We start from the raw sequence: 20,536 nt of genomic DNA, 5'->3' as shown, positions 1-20,536 counted from the left end.
ACCACAAAAACACTTCAAACCAACATAGACAAATAATATTTCTTTATATCTCAACAGAATAAGACCAAAAAGACAAAATCTAATCAATATATCATACAATATTCACTGATAAACACAGGGTGCTTCAAGATACATAACTGTCCAGTTAGGCGTAAATTATTGTGATAGTAGAAGCCAGTGCACTTCTATTGAGATAATTACAGTATTTTGGAAGTTCATTGCAAGAGACGCTGTGTGGAACATTGGAACTGCTCGGGTCCGAAGTATCAGTACACAAAGTTTTTTTTTTAGATTGACTTGGTAATGCAAGCTAGCAGCGCTAACACATAGGGAAGTGTTTTGAAGTGGAAAACAATTAATGTCACAATCTGTTTTAAAGCTAGCTAGAAAAATGGGGTCACTCCCTTCAAGGGAGGTACAGCACTGTTTCTTGTTGTCTTAGTACACCGGCTTACAAATGGGCTGCACAGGCCTGGCAGCACAGTACCTGTTGGTCGAAATAATGGCTGTCCGCAGGAAGAAGAGCTAGACTCTACACAATCCCAGGAGCGCTTGCGAGTTGGCAGTTCAGTGCTGTTATGTCAGCAGCCTCAGCACAGGGTTCGTGTTGGTGCAAAGCACATAACACAGATACAGGTAGGGCCAGTGGGAACTCAGTAGCAATAGACTCATAGTAAATCTTTGGCTCCAGAGATCCTGGCCAAAGATCGTCAAATCATTGTGGTTGCTAGGCAAATAAAGGCACACCCATGCCACTCGGGGCTCCTGCTGCTCACTGTGGCACACGGGGAGAACCCAGGCACGATGCAGGCAGACTCACCGGGAGGCACGTTGGTGCCAGAGAGATAGTGTGCACTGCTCTCAATCTCTTGACCGCTCACCAAGGTCTTTGTAAAGGCGCACAGCTGCCAGACTCACAATAGAACAGAGTCTAACGGCAGTGGTGCTCAGGTGAAAGGGATGAAAATATTTATGGGTCTGAGGTCTCGAAAACATGAGGAAAGCTTGGCATGCCCTTGAATTCTTGGGTTGATTGAATGAAGAGGGCAGGATCCTTCTTCCCTCACTGCAGAGGCAGCAAGCAGCAAGCCAACACAGCAAATCAGGTTATATCAGGCCAACAAAGCCTATCAGTGACAAAGTGGCAGTCCCTCCTGCATCGTAGCTCCTCTACGTTGCAGTGTCTCCTCAGGACCTCAGAGTGAACTAATTTGGGGGTGTCAGAATACTTATACCAAATTGTGTCTTTGAAGTGGGGAAGACCACAAAGGAGTCCTTTCATCCTCCCAAGGTCCCCGCCCTTCCTTTCTCATTTCCAGACACATTGGAGTATGCAGCTCTTTGTGTGGGGACAGGCACAGCCCTATTCAGGTGCTGGTGCCAGCCCCTCCCTCTTAATATACCACAGAAAAGGCCCATGAACCTACTGATGGGCCATCAGGATTCAAATGTCACACCCAGCTCCATGTCCGTGACTATCTAGAGGGAATGCACAAGGCCCAACTGTTACCCTGACCCCGATATGTATTCAGAGCCAGACAGAAGCACAGGACATTTAAAGTAAGAAAATGCCATCCTTCTAAAAGTGAAGTTTTTAGGCCTCCAATTTAAAAAACAACTTTATCAAAGGTCCAGAGATCCCAAACTCCAGTTTTCCATCTGCTCCCAATCGAATGTTAAACTTAATAGATGCTTTAAGAGAATCCCCATGTTAACCTCTGAAAGAGATAGGTCTTTCAATAATGAAAAAAGAATTTAGTAGTTTCTCACTACCAGGACAAGTAAAATTCAAAAGTACATGTCCTACATTTTAAATACACTGCACCCTTCCCTTTTGGCTGCCTAGGGCCTACCTAAGGGCTGACTTGCATGTAATAAAAGAGGTTGTTAGGGCTTGGCGAGTAGGTTAACTTCACAGGTCGAATTGCAATTTAAAACTGCACATGCATACTCTACAAGGGCAGCCCTGAGCCATGTTTAAAGGGCTACTGAGTGGGTGACACAATCTACTGCAGACCCACAAGTAGCATTTAATTTGCAGGCCCTTGGCAGATATAATGCACTTTAGTCGGGACTTACAGGTAACTTAAATGTGCTAATTGTGGAGTCTACATACTAGGGCCAGTGCAACCTATTTTGAGTGCCCATTGGTTAAACCTTGCATACAATGGAGGGAGGATACAGATTCTCCCATTGCTGGAACTGTAATGATTACATTCTTGTGGTGTGGATACTGAAATGAGGGAGGCTCGAGACATGGCTGTAGCATCCTCCCCAGTCCAGGAGCATGCAAAATGAACATGCCACACACGGATCTCATAACAGACATCTTTATTCACCAGCGTGCAACATTCAACTGAACTTCTCATTATCTCCTAACAGTCAATGACCACACCTTAACACCTCCCCAAATGGTTACATAATTATCTCATTGAGTCTGCCCAGAGCCATGGGGTCCTGGCACTCAAAGTCTGAAGACACTACAAGGGCGACCCTTAGGCATTTAATGAGGTCCTTGTTAGCAGAGAGCTGCACAATATTCTTCCTGAGATCTGACTTTTAGTAGATTGCAGGGGTGAATGTGGGGAATGTATTATCTGCAGTACAGTATATGTATGTATGGTAATAGCTAAAAGACTCTGTGTATTTCTTAAGGTTACTACAGTATTTTCATAGGCTGGATCTGCCCTTTTGTCTGTATTTGAATAATGCCTCTGGAAGGCTGGTGCCATCCAGGTGCAGAGATCTCATACTCATGTTGTGCCTTTTGTTTTAGATACCCCTGCTTGGAACCAGCAACATTTCTACCTGCTTTGAGAGCCATCACCTTGAAAAAGACTGTGCCTGAGAAGCAGCCTGAAAATAACATTTGAAATAGAAGCAACCAAAACCAATTCTGAGACTTTTGACAGTGCATCCACATCCTATTTCTATAAAATGATGATAAAAGTGGGATACAAACTACCCCTTTTTTTTTTTTTTTTTTTATATTTTTTATTAGGCAATCAAGTCAAAATATAAAGCAAAATCACGAAAACATACATTCTTTAGAGTGAAGGCACAGAGCTAACATATAATCGAGGTAACGCATAGTACATCCTGTCGTACAAACTTGGCCTACAGAAAGAGAAAAAGGAAGGAAAAAGAAAGAATTTTTTTTTTTTTTTTAAATAAAAAAGGAGAAGAAAGAAAAAGAAACAATAAGTAAATAAATAAAGAGCCGTACATTTTTACCCTCTTTAAATTTTTTTTAAAAAATCAAAAGGATTCCACATGTAGTCTTTATACAAAATTGGTCCAAGTTTTTCCCATTTTAACTACAGATTTTCTACTTCTATTCTTAGCCAGGGCCGTTTCCATAGTATATATTTCATGAATTAGGTTTAGCCACTCTGCCCTGCACGGTGGGTTCGGTGATATCCATGCTCTAGCGACCACTAACCTAGCACAGGACAGTGCTATATTTAGCCAACTTGTATTGTTATTGCCCATCGGATGTAAAGAAAGTAAGACCATGGATGCAGTGAGTGGAGAAAAGATCAAGAGTTTTTGATATAAAATATTTTCTACGTCTTGCCAGAACTTTACCAACATAGGGCATGAGTAGATCATATGAATGAGATCTGCTGCCACCAGATCACATTTGGGACACTTAGTTCGATCATAGTTTAAATTGTGCTGTGTCCATTTAGAAATTTTTAATGGAGTATAATATAATTGGCTAACCGTCCTATATAATTGTAGCTTTAAGCTTAAAGAATGAACTATTTTATTAATACTCGTGAAGGCCCTTGATATATTCTGTGGAGTTACATTAGTTCCTAACTCTAGCGTCCATTTTTGTGACAATCTTGGGCAATCATCCGCATTATGCAGGCTAAGAGATTTGTATCCCAAACTAATTAGCGATTTCTTTTTTGTATTATACAGGCAACTCCAAATATCCGAACTTGTAATTTTTTTCAGTTTCATTTCCCGTATTAAGTAATCCCTAATTTGCATGTATTTATAGATCATGCCCCCTGGCAGATTATAGAGCAATTGTAAAGTAGAAAACTCAAGAAAGCCAGCTGAGCCATACAAATCTCCCAGTATCTTAACTCCATATATAGCCCAGTCTCTCCCTACCCTGTCTTTAAAAATTGCAGGTAACCCCGGATTGTCCCATAATGGTAGGTCTGTGTGAAAAAGAAGTATCACAAAATTTCATGACCAAATTAAAGACCCCTACTGAATCCCTTGCTGTCTTAAATTTAACTCGTTTAAAGAAATTCTTTATTCACCAGCGTGCAACATTCAACTGAACTTCTCATTATCTCCTAACAGTCAATGACCACACCTTAACACCTCCCCAAATGGTTACATAATTATCTCATTGAGTCTGCCCAGAGCCATGGGGTCCTGGCACTCAAAGTCTGAAGACACTACAAGGGCTACCCTTAGGCATTTAATGAGGTCCTTGTTAGCAGAGAGCTGCACAATATTCTTCCTGAGATCTGCCTTTTAGTAGATTGCAGGGGTGAATGTGGGGAATGTATTATCTGCAGTACAGTATATGTATGTATGGTAATAGCTAAAAGACTCTGTGTATTTCTTAAGGTTACTACAGTATTTTCATAGGCTGGATCTGCCCTTTTGTCTGTATTTGAATAATGCCTCTGGAAGGCTGGTGCCATCCAGGTGCAGAGATCTCATACTCATGTTGTGCCTTTTGTTTTAGATACCCCTGCTTGGAACCAGCAACATTTCTACCTGCTTTGAGAGCCATCACCTTGAAAAAGACTGTGCCTGAGAAGCAGCCTGAAAATAACATTTGAAATAGAAGCAACCAAAACCAATTCTGAGACTTTTGACAGTGCATCCACATCCTATTTCTATAAAATGATGATAAAAGTGGGATACAAACTACCCCATTTGGTTCCAGTTCCATGTGCTTCATCAACAAGCACAGTGCAAAATTGATTAAAATATGCTGAACTTTGCAGACAAAAACTACGATTAAAGTGAAGTTATAATTAGGTGTGTTGCAATGAGTTAAAAACTAGCACCTAAAAAACAAAAAACACACATATGTTTGCCAGTTATACTTCAGTGAGGTAGCTATACCATACATTCCCCAATGACCTACTTATGACTTTACATATTTACATCATGGCATGTTAAATTACATAAATGATAACATCACTGATTACATTATCCAATGAATGTGACAATTTGCTGTACACATTTCATACTGGAGAACCTCTCATCAGGACACTTCTGGACTTGAGAAGATTTAGATGAAGTACAGCCATGCTGTCTGAAGAAGGGAGACTAGAATGGTTTGCCTTGGATCCAGAATCTCAAAAGTCAATCCTGATCCCCTGAAGGTGCCTCCCCAGATCACAGACCCTTGGTTAGTGCCTAAGTGTACTACTCCTACCTGTACACTGGAAGAACTTAACTCCAGTGGAATATCCAGAGGTTCTGGGCTGGGGAAAAATAACCAGCCATAGTCTCCTCGGGGACACGAGCAAACTTCACTGAGACCGACACAGGACTTACATCGAATTGCTGATGTGGTCTTCCCAGCTACAGCTTCCTGATGCCAAGAAAAATTGGCTCAGTAGCACAATAGCTTATTGAAGGTAAAAATCCACACCAAAGATGGTAATTTCCAATGCTATTAGATTTAACCTCTCTTTCAACCTATTTGGTATGGGCATGCTCAAATTTACTTGCAGTTTAGCACTTACCGAACAATTATCTACCTGTAGAGTATGCGCTTGAACTGAGATTAAAGCTCAGGAGTGGATATGTAGAGGTAGAGATTGTGATTGCCTTAATGGAGAGAGGTTGGTGTGGTGCAGGAGAAATGTGTTTTAGATCTTGAACACACAGAAAGGTTTAGTTATTCCATCAGTACAATCTGCAGCGACTGCAAGGTTGAAATATAATTATGACCTCTAATTAAGTGGAAATAGGTAACAAAAGAAAGCCAGTTCCTACTAATACCAAGATTTAAGAAATTATAATGGTCTATAGACCATTTTAATTTACCTGATCAACTAGATTGCCTGTTTAGATGAAAAGCCAAATGTGTTGCCGGGAAAAGAAATGGGTCACAATCTTTAAAATTGTCAAGATGCCCTCAAAGATTTTTGAGGTATAGTAAGGGTCAGTAGGAAAGGACTATGTACTAGGAGCTGACACTGTGCTGGACTTGCTATCATTTAGGCATCCTCCTCTATTGTGTGCAGGTGAGAACTACAGTGAGAAGTATCAGGCTGCATCTTCTACTTCAGGAAAAAGTGTAACACAAAAAAGTAATATTAAAACCTATTCATCACATTAACTCTGCAGGAGCCCCCAAGCCAAAGGCCTACCCTCTAAAGTGCTGAAATATGGTACACCATTTTAGGCAAAGATTCTTAGTTCACCTTTTACCGAAGCATAGCCCCTAGGTATTATCACAAACACTTGGCAGGGTTTGATAATTTGCCCAAGTTTTAAGCAAGAGGGGCTCTTTGTCCCAAATATAGTATAACAACATTGCTAGTTGTTGAAGCATAATTATATGAGAAAGGACTTGGGCAATGGAAATGTCTTGCTCTACTGATGGCAAACTGGACGTTACTGGCTATCAGCGGGACAACGGACAACATCTTAGTCATGCAGCTCATAGCCTAAAGGGTACAGCCTCAGAGCAGCCTCTCTTTTATGACCACTTCATTGACTCATCACTGCCTTTTTTAAGATAGAGTGAGATTCCTTGCAGACAAAGTGTATGGAGTAAGGCTTAGATGGGGTCTTTCTTCAAGGAATATTATACAAAGTTACTTGAAGCGGGACATAGACAAAGACAGGCAATCTTCACCAAGAGTGCAACTATTAGATGATTAAATCAAGGCTACACATTTATCCCAAATGTATTTGACCTCTATACAACTAGCCTGCCCATGTGCAATAAGCCTGCTCAAGCCTTTCCACCTAAATTAGGTGGATTATGTATACATGCACGCTTACAGTGCAATAGGAAATGACCACACTCAATGGAATTCTAGCTATCTTAATATCTTCTGGAGATGAACAGCAAGGATAATAACTTACTAATATGTATAAACAAAAACATACATTTAGATGGCATTTGACTGGAGCAGAGACCAAGCAGATTCACTGTCATAACATTCAGAGTTTAATTGTGAATGCCAGTGGACCTACTTGCACCGCTGAAACTGCATAAACAGTATCCCAATTCTAAGCAGGAAGCCTGGTATACTGAAGATCTGAAGGTAGAGAAGCAGCAATGTAGAAGACTGAAGAAGACATGGAGAAAAACACATACACCTGCCAGTAAAAAGCTATATCTGGAGGCCCAATCAAATTATCACAAACATATAAAACAAGCTAGGAAAAATAGTCTTGCGTTACAAATAACAGAAGCAGGGAACTCAGCAAGAGAACTTTATAAAATTCTCCAATCATTCGTTAAGCCCACAGCGTGTGAAAGCCTGATGATTTTTATCAAACTCTATGCAATGATATTTCCACATTCTTTGAGAACAAGATTGAACTCATTTATGACAAAATCACCAAGGCATCAAATATTAAGAACAATGTTAATTCTTCCTGTCCTCGACTACCAACGAATGAAAGCTGCCGGTTTACCTCGATTCCAGAGGTTAGCCTGTCCGAAGTCATTGCCCTATATAGCCAAATTAAATCAGGATCACCCACAGACCTCCTGCCTGCAAAGATGATAGCCTCTCTGGGTAGCTTACTAGCCCCGAGCTTTCAAACCCTGATCAACCTTTCCCTCAAGGAAGGGCAGGTTCCCAGTGTCTGGAAAAGGGCAGTTGTGAACCCTATTCGTAAAAACACGGCGCTACCATGATCAGACCTTAACAACCTCCGTCCGAGTTCCCTCCTGCCCCATCTGAGTAAGATGACAGAGAGGCATGTCAATACACGCGTGTCTAAATTCATCGAGGTCGCGGACGGTCTGGACCCTTCTCAATCTGGGTTCAGACCAAATCACAGCACAGAGTCAGCTCTCCTCTCCGTGACCGATACCATCCGGATGGCACAGGATAGAGGAGGCTCCATGATTCTGGTGCTGTTAGATTTGTCCGCTGCCTTCGACACGGTGTCACATGACATTCTTATCAGTCGTCTGATGAGGGTAGGGATCGACGGAGTGGCCTTATCATGGCTAGAGAGTTTCATCACTGGCCGCTCACAAAGTGTTCAATTAGGCTCCCACTTTTCCATCGCTAGGGGGTTCCACAGGGCTCATGTTTAAGCCCCACATTGTTTAATGTGTATGTGGCCCCCTTGGTGGAAATTGTGAGAGAGTACGGGTTCACACCAATATCCTACGCTGATGACACCCAGCTTTTGTTCCCTTTCCAGACCATAACACGAGTAGTTAAAAGCTCCTTTGCTGCAGGAATGAGAGCCATATCCAGCTGGATGACCTCCAATTGCCTGCAGTGCAATGTGAGCAAGACGGAGGTCATGCTCTTCGGAGATGCCCCGCTCCTCTGGTCACCTGAGTGGTGGCCTCCTGACTTAGGCCCTGCCCCTTGTCCAAAGGAGACAGTGAAAAATCTTGGGGTCAAGCTGGATCGATCTTTGATACTTAAAGATCATGCTACCCAGGTAACAGGATCTTGTCTGAGGGTCATTGGACTATTGAGGAGGATATTTCCCTACTTAGCAGATAGCCACAGAAAAACTTTAGTACAGACATTGGTAATTAGCAGGCTTGATTACTGCAATGGGCTGCTCATTTCCGCCAATGAAGAACAGTTAGGCAGGCTACAAGTAGCTCAGAACACAGCTGCCAGGCTGATTCTAAATGTCCCAGCCAGATCTTCATCTCGACCTTTGTTAAACAAGTTACACTGGCTACCCATTCGCCAGAGGGTGAAATTTAAGATGTGTTGCATTATTCATAAATGCCTGTTTGGAGTTGGCCCCAGATACCTATCCGAAATATTCAGACTCTATGAGCGAGCCAGGTCGCTCTTTGTGCTCTAAGAGTCAAGCTCTGCTCCAAGTACCTAGGATCAAAAAGGAGAGACAGGGAGGCCGAGCTCTATCTTATAAAGGCCCTATTCTTTGGAACTCCCTGCCCCTCACCCTTAGGCTAAATTCCAGTTTGACTGCATTTAGGAAATGCCTAAAGACTCATTTTTTCTGACCTGGTAGTCTTTCCAGTATTTCTGCCTGTGTATCCTTGTTTAGTTCAGCTTACGGTAAGAACGTAAGCGCGGAGATACCCCTTCGGGGGTCGAATTCCTGCGCTATATAAGAAACTAAATAAATAAATAAATAAATGCCTTGGCTTCCCATTGGCACAAAGTAGGGATGCAAAACGTAAAGGCTGAACTACTGGGATACACCAAAAGTTGTATCTATATATCTCATTGTTCACTTGGACTAACATTATGGTCATATAAGCTAAGCCTGTTCCAGTCTTGATATATGAGCAATAGCATTCTTCTCTAAAGTGAACAGAGCCCTAACCATAGCATTGTATTACTATGTTTGGTCCATCCACAAATTACCAAAAATTACATTACTATCCCACTGCAGATTAGTATCGGAAGGGTGCTATTTGTACAACAGGGCATATAGCACCTCCTTGAACTGCCTGTACAGAATCGAGAAGTACAGGCAGAACTCTAATTGCATTAATATGGATAAAACTCACAGACTATATGTATAACTTTTTTATTTGCCACAAAGCCATAAAAGTACATAACAGCATATATGTTTATTAGACTCACCTGGCGCAGTACATAATAAAGAAACAAATAAAATCAATTCAGCAATACACTTTAGCAGCAAATTTACATAAAAAGTATATGCAAATCAAGCAACAATAAAAACAGAATCACTGGACTGCAAATATTTGGACCTTAATCTCCACATTCAAAACAGAAATCATGAGACAGCAAACACATTGGATTGACTTCTCAATATCCTAGTTGCTGTTCTATAATCTCTTTTGCACAAAAGCCGACAAAGTGGATTTATCCATTTTTTCAGATATCCTTTGTAACCTTGACAAAAGAGCATGACATGTTCAATGGTCTTGCTGAATCCAGCACAAGGAGGACATATTCGTTTCATATCCCTATCACTGATGCTGAAACGAAAAGGAACAAATATTAATCACAGACCTAGATAATAGGAGTGTGTTAGGAAAAGAAAAAAATCCAAACTAAAAATGAAGTAGAATTTAAAAATCAAAAACTGATTTAAGAAATTGGATCATTGGTTGAGGAGGGTGAGAACCCATCTCAAACAATAGCACAATCCTTGTGAGGTTGAATCACAAAAGTTACTAAATGAACCAGAGCTTAGTTCTGTGGTAGCTTGGCACAAAGCAGTCAGTCTTAACGCAGAGGCAATGTGTAATGACCTACTGCAGCTGGGAGGTCCCATAAGGTACCTATCATTCTCTTCGGCACTTCCTTAGGGCGTGTATGGACCAAGCGATCTCGTATACTGGTTGCTCCTTTTGAAGGCAAACAAGGGTTGTGCAATTTTGTCCCTGCTCTGATTCAATAGGCGCCAATGTCTGCGCACTATCTTCTGGATATGGTTAGCCTTGGTGGAGAATGTGCTCACAAAAGTCAACCTATCCATTGGTGGCTTGGGAACAGGAGGTTCCAATAGTGCCTTCCGGTGGTTCTTGCTGGCTCTCTTCATTGATCGCTTGATCAACGGTCCTGGATAGTGTCTCTCTGCCAGCTGCCTAGATAAGTCCCTAGCATGATGCCTGTAGGTTTTGTCCGTTGAACAGTTTCTTCGTAACCGAAGAAACTGGCCATAAGGCAGATTATCTCTGAGTGCCTTGGGATGTTGACTCTCATATAACAGCAGTGAATTTCTTGCCATGGGTTTGCGAAAAAGTTCAACCTTTTTAGTGATGTTAGTGGTCTTAGACAACCTTAGAAAGCTCTGTAAGGCATAACTGTGGAGAGCAGCCTTCAGGCTTAGCCCAGAAGGAGTGTAAAGCAGCTCGTTTTACCAGAACATAATCTTATAGGTATAGCTTAAGTGAAAAAGAACCACATAGTGTATTTTTTAAAAATATGTATTTAGTATAAGACACTCACTAACATATACAGATATCTCCTAGCCAGAGACATACACAATGCACACAATACTTACAATAGAAACAGGTAAGTAGCACAGAATACAAAATGGTCCCCAGTGGGAGACCGAACCATATGATAAAATAGTGGTATGGGAACCATGACCTGAGTCAGGACAATAGTCAGAGGATGTAGAAGTGCCGGGGACCCAAAGAACCACCCAAGGGGAGTATCTGGGAGCACCGCGGAGGTTGTTTGGAGTGTAGGAACACAACCGCATTCTCCTTATAAATCAACAAGTAATTCATGGTTACAATTTCAAAGAAAGAGAACTCTTCCCATTGGACCCTGAAGAAACGCCTGTAGGACAAGAGTTTGGAAAGCCAACCCACCCATGGATACCCTAGGAACCAGAATACCTGCACCAGGGAATCCGGGTGCATAGGTGGGAAGCACCGTCGGAAACCGCTGTTGAACCTAATGGATGACTTTAGGAAGATGCCGCTGCTGGGAAATGTGAAAGTATTAGATGAAACCCAAAGGTGGATTCAAGATGTGAAACAATTGCAAGCAGAGGGGACAGAGTCTATGCCGCACAGGAGTGACCATGAGGCACGCAAGAGGAATGCCCACTGATGTCGGGTGCTGCAGGAGTGCTGATGGTGAGCTTGAAACTGCAGATGTGTGGACCAGACATTGCATTGTTGTCGAAGACCAGGAGCTGTATACGAGCTGTCCCATGTCGGATGACGAGAGTTGAGGGGTTGGTGTCTGGCGAGAGCACCAACAAACCTTGGCAACTGCAATCACCAAGTTGAAGAAGGTGCAATTTCAGGACCAGTAAAGTCCAGGAGACTTATCACAAGCAGGGGAGTCAGAGCAGTTCTGAGCAATCAGGGGAGCCCAAAGAATTCAAATATGACCCTCGACAGGTCCCACAGGCTAGAGGCACTGGAGACGCAAATGGACCTCAAGCAACTTACCAAAGAAGCAGATCCATGGTGCAAGCAATGCGGTGGCTCAAAGATTATGGTCACTGGATATGCTTGAGGTTGGGGCTACTTGGAGCCTGAAGATCTTGATTGAAGGGAGCCAATAAACCTTTGCAAGGGCAAGTCAACGCGGTGCACAAGGGTTTGGTTCCTGCCGTTGTGACAAGGGATACTGACCTCAAACTTGGTGAGAGGAGAGGGCAGGCCTTGAGCGATGTGGAGAACCACCACCTATGTTGCAGAGCCTTTTGTAGTCCGTGGGAGGCCATGATCACCTTAGTTGCGGTGTCTGCAGATGCAGGGAAGTAACTCCGTCACTTCAAAGGAGATTCCGTCAGGTGTCTTGGATGCCCACAGGCCCTTGAAGATTTCCTGTTTGGAGCACAGGCATGGACGATGCAGCAGATGAGCATGGCAAAGAGATCAGGAGCAGCAGGAGTCTTCCTGGTTGCAGCCTTGATGCCCAGAGCAAAGTCCAGAGTGCCCAGACTGTCGAAGTTGAAGTGGTGTCTGAATTGAATCATGTCCCACAACGAAGCTAGGGACCCACCCTCAGGTAAGCCCTTAAGTACCCTGAGGAAAGGGTTGGGTTAATTCAGGGTTCCCTCTCAGGGGAGGGGTTGGACAGTGGGAAGGATATGCCCATATCCCGTGTCCACTTTTGCAACAGAGTGGGAGCCAATGGCTCCCTGAGCTGGTTTGTACTGGATTATGCAAGGAGGGCACCAAATGTGCCCTTAAAGCAGACTGAGTGGTGCTGGCAATACACTAAACCCTGTCTGGGAGGTGGCCACACCTCCCTGTGACAGGATACCTATAGATATGCCTTACCCTGCTCTAGCTTGGTTCAGCAGCAGGAGGGCAGACTAGTGTTTCTGGTTAGCAGCAGCCCTGTTGTGCTGTCCAGGTATAGAAGACTGGTACTGGAGCACTGAAGCCCTAACGGAGGGCCTTTACAGTGCTTAGAATCATACCTCCCACACTGTTTACGGTGTGGGGGTTTGATTCCAACATGTTTGATGCCAAACACCACGGGGTTCGCTACAGCCACTTTCAAGATGGTCATCGCATAATGGCACTGTACCTTCTATATGCAATATGGCTGTCTCACTTACAACCTGTGAGAATGTACTCCGAAGGCTGTAGGGGTATACTGCTCATGCAGGGGCACCCTCACACTTAGAACCAAGCACCCTGCCTTAAGTATCATAGGGGTGACTTAGATGTTTAAAGTGCAGTGACCCTATATACCTTTCGTAAGTGGTGGTAGCACCAGCTTACACAGACTGCAATGGCATGCCTGTAGTGATAGCGTGGATGATCTCCCATAGATGGCATAATACATGCTTCAGCCAATGGGGTACCTCTGGGTTACCTATGCCCTGGGTACCTTAGTACCATATACTAGGGATTTATAAAGGTACGCCAGTATCCAATCTGGGATGTACCTAAGTACTTACTATAACAATTTAGGGAAGAAAGTAGAGAGACTGGGGTCCTGATTAGCAGGATCCATGTCAGACTAATCAGAAACAGTATAGCACCAGGCAAAAAGTGGGGGTACCCATGCAGAAGGATCCTACATTCCTACATTGACTATTAGTTTTCTTAAGTTTTTTGGGACTCTTGCAACACGCCATATAATGATCCCTATATCCACACTTATTGCATGTTGCTTTCTATCGAGTTAGCTATGTACCACATCATTCCACATATATAGCATTGCCCCTTGAATATGTATTCATTTGTTTTAGAGTGATCCTTCTATTTTTCTCTGACCACATTCACTTCTCCCTGGTAATCACTTGAGGGGGATCATCTTTGAGCCACAATCATTGTCTAATTCTGTCTATTTTATATGTTAATGAGAAATGGTCATGTATGCGTTCTTCAGTTATCACCCCAAAATTACATGTGGCAGCAAGTTTTCTTGCTGCCACAAGAAAACTTGGGCCAGCAAGTTCTACATTCTTTTCGTATTCTCTTACCAAAATGATGCCTGTCTTTTTTTATACTTATAAGTCGTAGAAAATGAATGTCTAATCTTTTATGGATATTTCAAAGATATTTAACCCTCTGGAATCATCTCCATTTAGCTCAGGTAAATGCTGTAAAAGTGCTACTTTCCTTTCTACACCTATATTTGGCTCACACACAGCTACATAGTTATTAAAAACCTGTTTCCATGTATTCAATACTATTGATGAGTCACCTGGGTTTGTCTTAAAAACAGGGGAGTAGTTTTATTTTGCATGGAGGTGGTCTACCTTTGTGCACAAGTGAACCTCTGAAATCTCGAATAATCCACGTCCTTCTGATGAATAGGAATTGTTAAATAAGCCTCCTTGAGATTCAATTGAGTCAACCAATCTCCTTTTCCCAAGAGATCTCTTAAAAATGAATCCCCTTCATTTCTAAATAACAATCCATTGTAAAATCCATTGGAGGGCCTGTATCCTCGCAAGATCGACAATCTTGTGATCACATAGCCTAGGCCGGGAAGCCGACCCCACACTCTCATGGCCTTGCCGAAAACCTTCCTCATATCCCTCAGCACTTTTTGATTAGAATTAAATGCACCAACATACTTGGCCATGTCTTTTACAAAATCTTCACCAAATAAGAGACCCTGTGCCTCTACACTAGCCTCCTTACTTGCCAACTCCGCAAGTTTAGGGTCAATCTTCATTAAAATACTTTCTTCTCTCTATGCATAGGGCCACATTCAAGTTACCCAGTAGGCAAACTGCCTTTTGCACCCATTGCCTTATTTCCTCTACATTCATCTTAACACCATTCACATGTGAATCTTCAAATAAATCAAAAAGTTTTGTCACTGGACCAAACACATCAAGTAGTCTATCCTGGCATCCTTTTAACCCTTTTTCCAATCCTCTTCTGGGATCTCTCCCAGATCTATTTAGGAAAACCAAGATTTTTGCATCCAACTCAGGAGTGAATGCAATTTTGTTTTCCAATGAAGACCGTGGATATTTGGAGCACAATTTATTAGAAACTTTTTTAGGCATCTCATGCCTTAACCAATACTGCACATACTGAAGAACATGCTCTGTAGATTTCCATTGAGGAGACAGATGATGTTTAATTAAATTAGCATTACACATGCTCTCCCTAAAGGGATCAAGCAAACCCTCTTCATTCTTTAACATCTCCTTATTTCATTTACTTACATGTATGGCTTTTTCGTCAGAATCCTCAAATTCTGAGGAACAACGTATTACTACTTTCCCAGTAACTGCTTTGTGATTTCCTTTTTTGGCCTTTATAACCTCTCTTTCGTTCACCTCCAACTGAGTTCCCCTCTTTCTCTTTGCCATAGGAGCCCAGCAGTCCTTAAACTTTTTTTCTGCACATCTCCACACTCCACATGCTTGCTTGTCTGAGCTTTTTCTAGAACCTGAAGCCTTTAACTCTACCTCCTTCACAGACCAAAATTCCTCTTTCTCCGTACAAGCTTCTTTGCTCTTTGCAAGCATTCTTTCCATACCGTCATCTAATTTTGTCTCTAATTGAGAAGACAGTGTTAAGAAAGTCTTGTCAACACAAACCTGCACTCTCCCATCTAAACTTTCATCCTCCATGGTGTTATTGTCCAAACCCATCCTTTAAAATTGATCAATATTATCCTTAGTCTCCTAAACCAAAAAGCACCTGTTCCAAATAACATTGCCCAAAAACACACCTCTTTCACCAGCAGTTCATCAGTAATAACTGTAAATCTTGACTCTGAGTGCAAAGAAATGTGCTTCCTGTTCCCAAAATGAGGCCACCCTCAAATTATCTGCAATCTACTATTCCAATATAAAAAGGTTGCTGGAACCCCATACACAGGAATGGCAACACTAAGGTTTCATAAATCAATGCCCTTCCTCACCAAAGAGGTAACAGTAAACTACAGTGATTAACCCCTTGGCCGCGGCGGTAATTCCGCCGCAGCGCTAGGGGGGATAGCGCGGCGCCGCCATACTTGTGACGGGACCACTCCGTCACGAGCCACGGGCGCGCTGTACTTATGACGGAGTGGTTCCGTCACAGCTCCGCCCCCTCACTAATTTGCCCGCACAGGCGGGGAATCAGTGCCGCGTGGGCGAAGCGGCCGCGGCGTGACCGAACCACTCCTTCATGAGCACAACACGCCCGTGGCTCATGACGGAGTGGTTCCATCACTAGCATGGAATGAGTTAATGATATTCCATGTTCTGTGATGTATTCCTATAGGTACTGTATCAATTCCCCTATTCCTGACCCTGGTCTGGTTAATAATTAACTAGCAGCCATCCAACAGTGCAAAAACTGTTATCTGATTAAACCACACCACGGCACAGAAGCGCGTTATCTGATTAGGTCATAACGCATGCCATCTAATTAGACAAGCGATATTCCTCCAGCCCCTGATAAGGCATACGGAGTTCTCAAAACAAATCAAACCTACAGCGACCTGGGAAATTCCCATAGCCATTGTTTTGATTTCACCGAGAACTTCAGCAAAAGAATGTGCGAACGAGCCCGTTCATATGACATCCTTATTGACGTATATATGTCCATCCTTACGTCAATCTCGGCACCTTTCAGGTATAAATATTACCGACATTGCCTTAAGCAAACACATGCGGTGGTGACGAGATTGGAGCAGCGAGACGTGCCGAGGAGCCCAGCAGAGAGCGAAGCCCACAGGCGCTGCCCCGCATTCCTGACGCGCTGAGAACGAGACGCTGCCTTTCTCCTGCTGAGAAATCCAGCTCCGGCGCTTCCAAGCAGCCCTCGCAGGCAGCTGGAATATCAAGACCTGGGATAAGAGATACCAGCCCTCCATCATTCTAGATCTCAGGTACAGAACTGAATAACCCCTTGCAGAGAATTCTCGAGTCAGTCCCTTGGCAAAACAGACTTAACTTAAACTGCTACTTATCTACTCCCGCCCACGTATTAGGCTTAGGTCAGGTACACTGGGGTAGGCGTGGTTAGAAGCACCAGTTGAGTATGATTAGTCAAATGTATATATGTATGTATCTATTTTATCCATTTTAAAGTATCATATGGCTCAGAAACCATATCAATGCTTTTACAGTATTATTTTATAATTCTGTCTTTACTGTATGCACTTTACTTAACTATAAGTATTACAATAATAGCGATTCATTTCTCTTGTATGAGAAAAGAGACTGATCAATAAACACCATTCTTTATTGAACACGCCCGTCTCTTCCCTTTCTCTACAATCTGGTGAAACTAAGAATGCACTGAACTGACTGAGTAAAATAAGTTGTCTTTTGTTTTCACACGACTCTAGAGATACACTCTTGATTAGGGGAGAGCAAAGTTGTCATGTTCTATGGTTGTCAGAAACTAAATCCCTTCTTGTCTATCCAGGGAGGTTAAAATCCTCCTTGCCTATTCGAGAAAGTTTCTAGTGAACTCTGAGCTAGCTGGCAAACACAAACCTTTAAATCTAATATCGTCGGTAGAAGACCTAGTTAACCTCTGCCCTAGGTCTATACTATTGAAGATATTATTCCAATGCGCAGAGCCTATTGGGATAATAGGAACTACACTACATGGCGCCCAACGTTTGGATAGGCGATAAAAGTAACGCAAGACATTAGAGTAACTCAGTCGTGCTTTTTCACACAGAACCCCTTTTTTCCCATAATACTCCAAAGACGTCTGGAGTGGGTGAAAGGTCATATCCGCCAAACCTCGCAGGAGGATACTCCTATGTATGGTTCTTGGTTTATTCAACGTTGAAGGATACACTGTTCCAAAATATTGTGCATCTAATCTTTGTTTCCATAGAAACCTGATCTGCAAACAAACAGAATAACCTTCCTGTCAGTAAAATGACAGAAAGTGAAGAAGGAAGGGAGACAGTTAGAATAGCAGCTGAACTCCTAGTAGCAGACAATACTCTGCTGCAAAATGACCTGGATATAATACTCATCCCGGTCAACATAAGAAAATCTATAACCTTAAAACTTATAGAAAATGGACTGACACCAAGAGGTGGTACAGTCATATTCGTAATTGAGGCACACGAATATCGGCAGACAGAGGTATTCTATTCATGGATAAACTTTCCAGCAGCAAACGCTGTAACAAAGGACTTCCACTATTACAAAATAGAGGAACCTCCTAATGAGTACACTCCTTTCGAGGAGGTGGAAATACCACTCAAATTCCAAGAGCACCTGCTCTTGTTTCATGGCGCCCTAAAACATAATAATCACATCACCAGGCTCGGTCCACTAGGTAGACCAGGAGCAACGTGGCCGGTCCTAGCCGGATACACACCACATCCAGACATTGAAGAAATGTCTGCACCAGATCTTTTAGCACAGCTAAAACAACTAATTAAAATACACAGACAATTAGTCCAATATGTAATGCGGACTTCAACAGTACAACCAGCTATTAAAATTCCACAGCTGACCCCTAACCAGGGGAACACAAATACAATTACACCACAGAACATACAGTCCTGTCTAGGTAAAGTACCCGCAAAACGGGAACAAATTCCTTTCTGGCTAGCACAAAAAATCACTCAAATAGAGGCGGTGTTTCCAGATACCACCCCTGTTGAGAAACATAGGATTCTGACTATCTGTCTTCCAATGGGAATCGCACCACATGTGGAGGACTGTGACACTTGGGGAACAGTCTTTGCTTCCATTTACACAAAAACACATGGTGTACCATCCATGTCAGTAATACCAGATGTGCTAAAACAGATTCAAGATGAATACGGTCCAGAACCCGCTTTAACTCTCGGTATGAAACTACTGAAAGATTTCAAGCAGGTCTCGGCAATATTATTAGCCAACATAAAGGGAGAAGCAGCAAATGTGGCGATTCGCCAGAGGTTAAAAGAGACAAATATAGCAGATCAACCATCTGAAATTGCCAGAATCATAGAAAAATCCTATGAAGAACTAGGAAGAGATAGTTTGGGTGGAATACCAGTGAAACCCCAACTAGTTGAAAGTCCTGAAAAGGTATTTATAAAAAATAATTTAAACACTCAAAAAAAGAGCTGGGATGGAAATAAGCAATCCAATCCTAAAGAAAAAAGATTCCAGTCCAGAGGAAGGTCTCCTCGGCGGAGAGAAAGATCTCCTGATCATGGATGCAAGTCTCCCCAAAAGGAGCCCTCTGTGAAAAAATACAACCTTAGAAATAGGGATAATATAAAAAAACCTGATAGATATCAAGATATTGATACACGTCCCTCCCAATCTTTTCAGACTTCCTCGCAGAAATCGGAAAGAAGAGGACGATCAGAACACAGGGAAGAGCACGTCAAGTCCAAAGACAAAGAACCTGCTCATCTGAATAAAAAATTACAATTTCCAAAAAAGAAGGTAGCCAGTATTAAAGTAATCAACAATGCCGAGAATACTGAGGACACAGCTGAAAAACGGAGAATGGGCTCAGACAATGCTAGACAGCGCAGCAGAAGTGAGCATAGCTCGCAAAGTCCTTATGAATCATCTGGAGACAGTGGACACGAATGAATACATTCAGGTGAAAACTGCAGATACCAGAGTTAGCAAACCTCATAAAATATATTAAATAACATTGCGTATAGAGGGGGAGAAGACTAAAAAAATAAGGGGTCTATTTTGGGATAATCTCTCCAAGGGCTATGACATCCTTCTAGCTGAACGAGACTGGCCTCCAGAGTTTGTCAGGGAGTGCCCACATGGCGAAGAAATAATTATGCCTGCCTTCTCAACCAATATTCCAATTCATAAAAAATATACACTTGCAAGAAAGTGGGCAGTAGCTCAAGCCCCTGCCTTATATAAAAATCATGTGGGATGGGATGAGGACTCTCCTCCTCACAAAATCCAGCTAAAATCACAACCGACTGCACAGAGGCAGTACCCGATTAAGCAAGAAGCTAAAAAACAGGTAAAAGAGATCCTAGATCAACTTGAATACCAGGGGGCGATTGAAACTTGCACCTCACAAATGAACAACCCTTTGTTTCCTGTCTCCAAGCCAGACAATTCATATCGTCTTGTTTTGGACTACAGACACCTTAACTCATGTTGCAAAACATTTGCAGTACAAAACTCGCATAGTGCTGCACTAATGAATAACATAGTGCGCAAAAAATACAAAACCACATTAGACATTTCTAATGGATTCTTTTGTCAAAATATAGCACCAGAGAGCAGATATTTGACGGCGTTCTCAATAAATGGCACACAAAAGAATTTCTGTCGTTTGCCCCAGGGGTTCAAGAACAGCCCAGGATTATTCTCAGCGAGAGTAACAGAATTACTACAAACATATGATGACGAGGCATTATCTTATGTCGACGACATCTATCTAACAGATGATGACTTGGATACTCACTTGAAAAGAGTGAACACCATAATACTTGGGTTCGCAGCAGAGGGTTACAAATTCAACTTTAAAAAGTCAAGGATT

Source organism: Lissotriton helveticus, chromosome 1_1, assembly GCF_964261635.1.
Source record: "Lissotriton helveticus chromosome 1_1, aLisHel1.1, whole genome shotgun sequence".
NCBI lineage: Eukaryota > Metazoa > Chordata > Amphibia > Caudata > Salamandridae > Lissotriton > Lissotriton helveticus.
Note: the sequence above shows the minus strand (reverse complement) of the source record.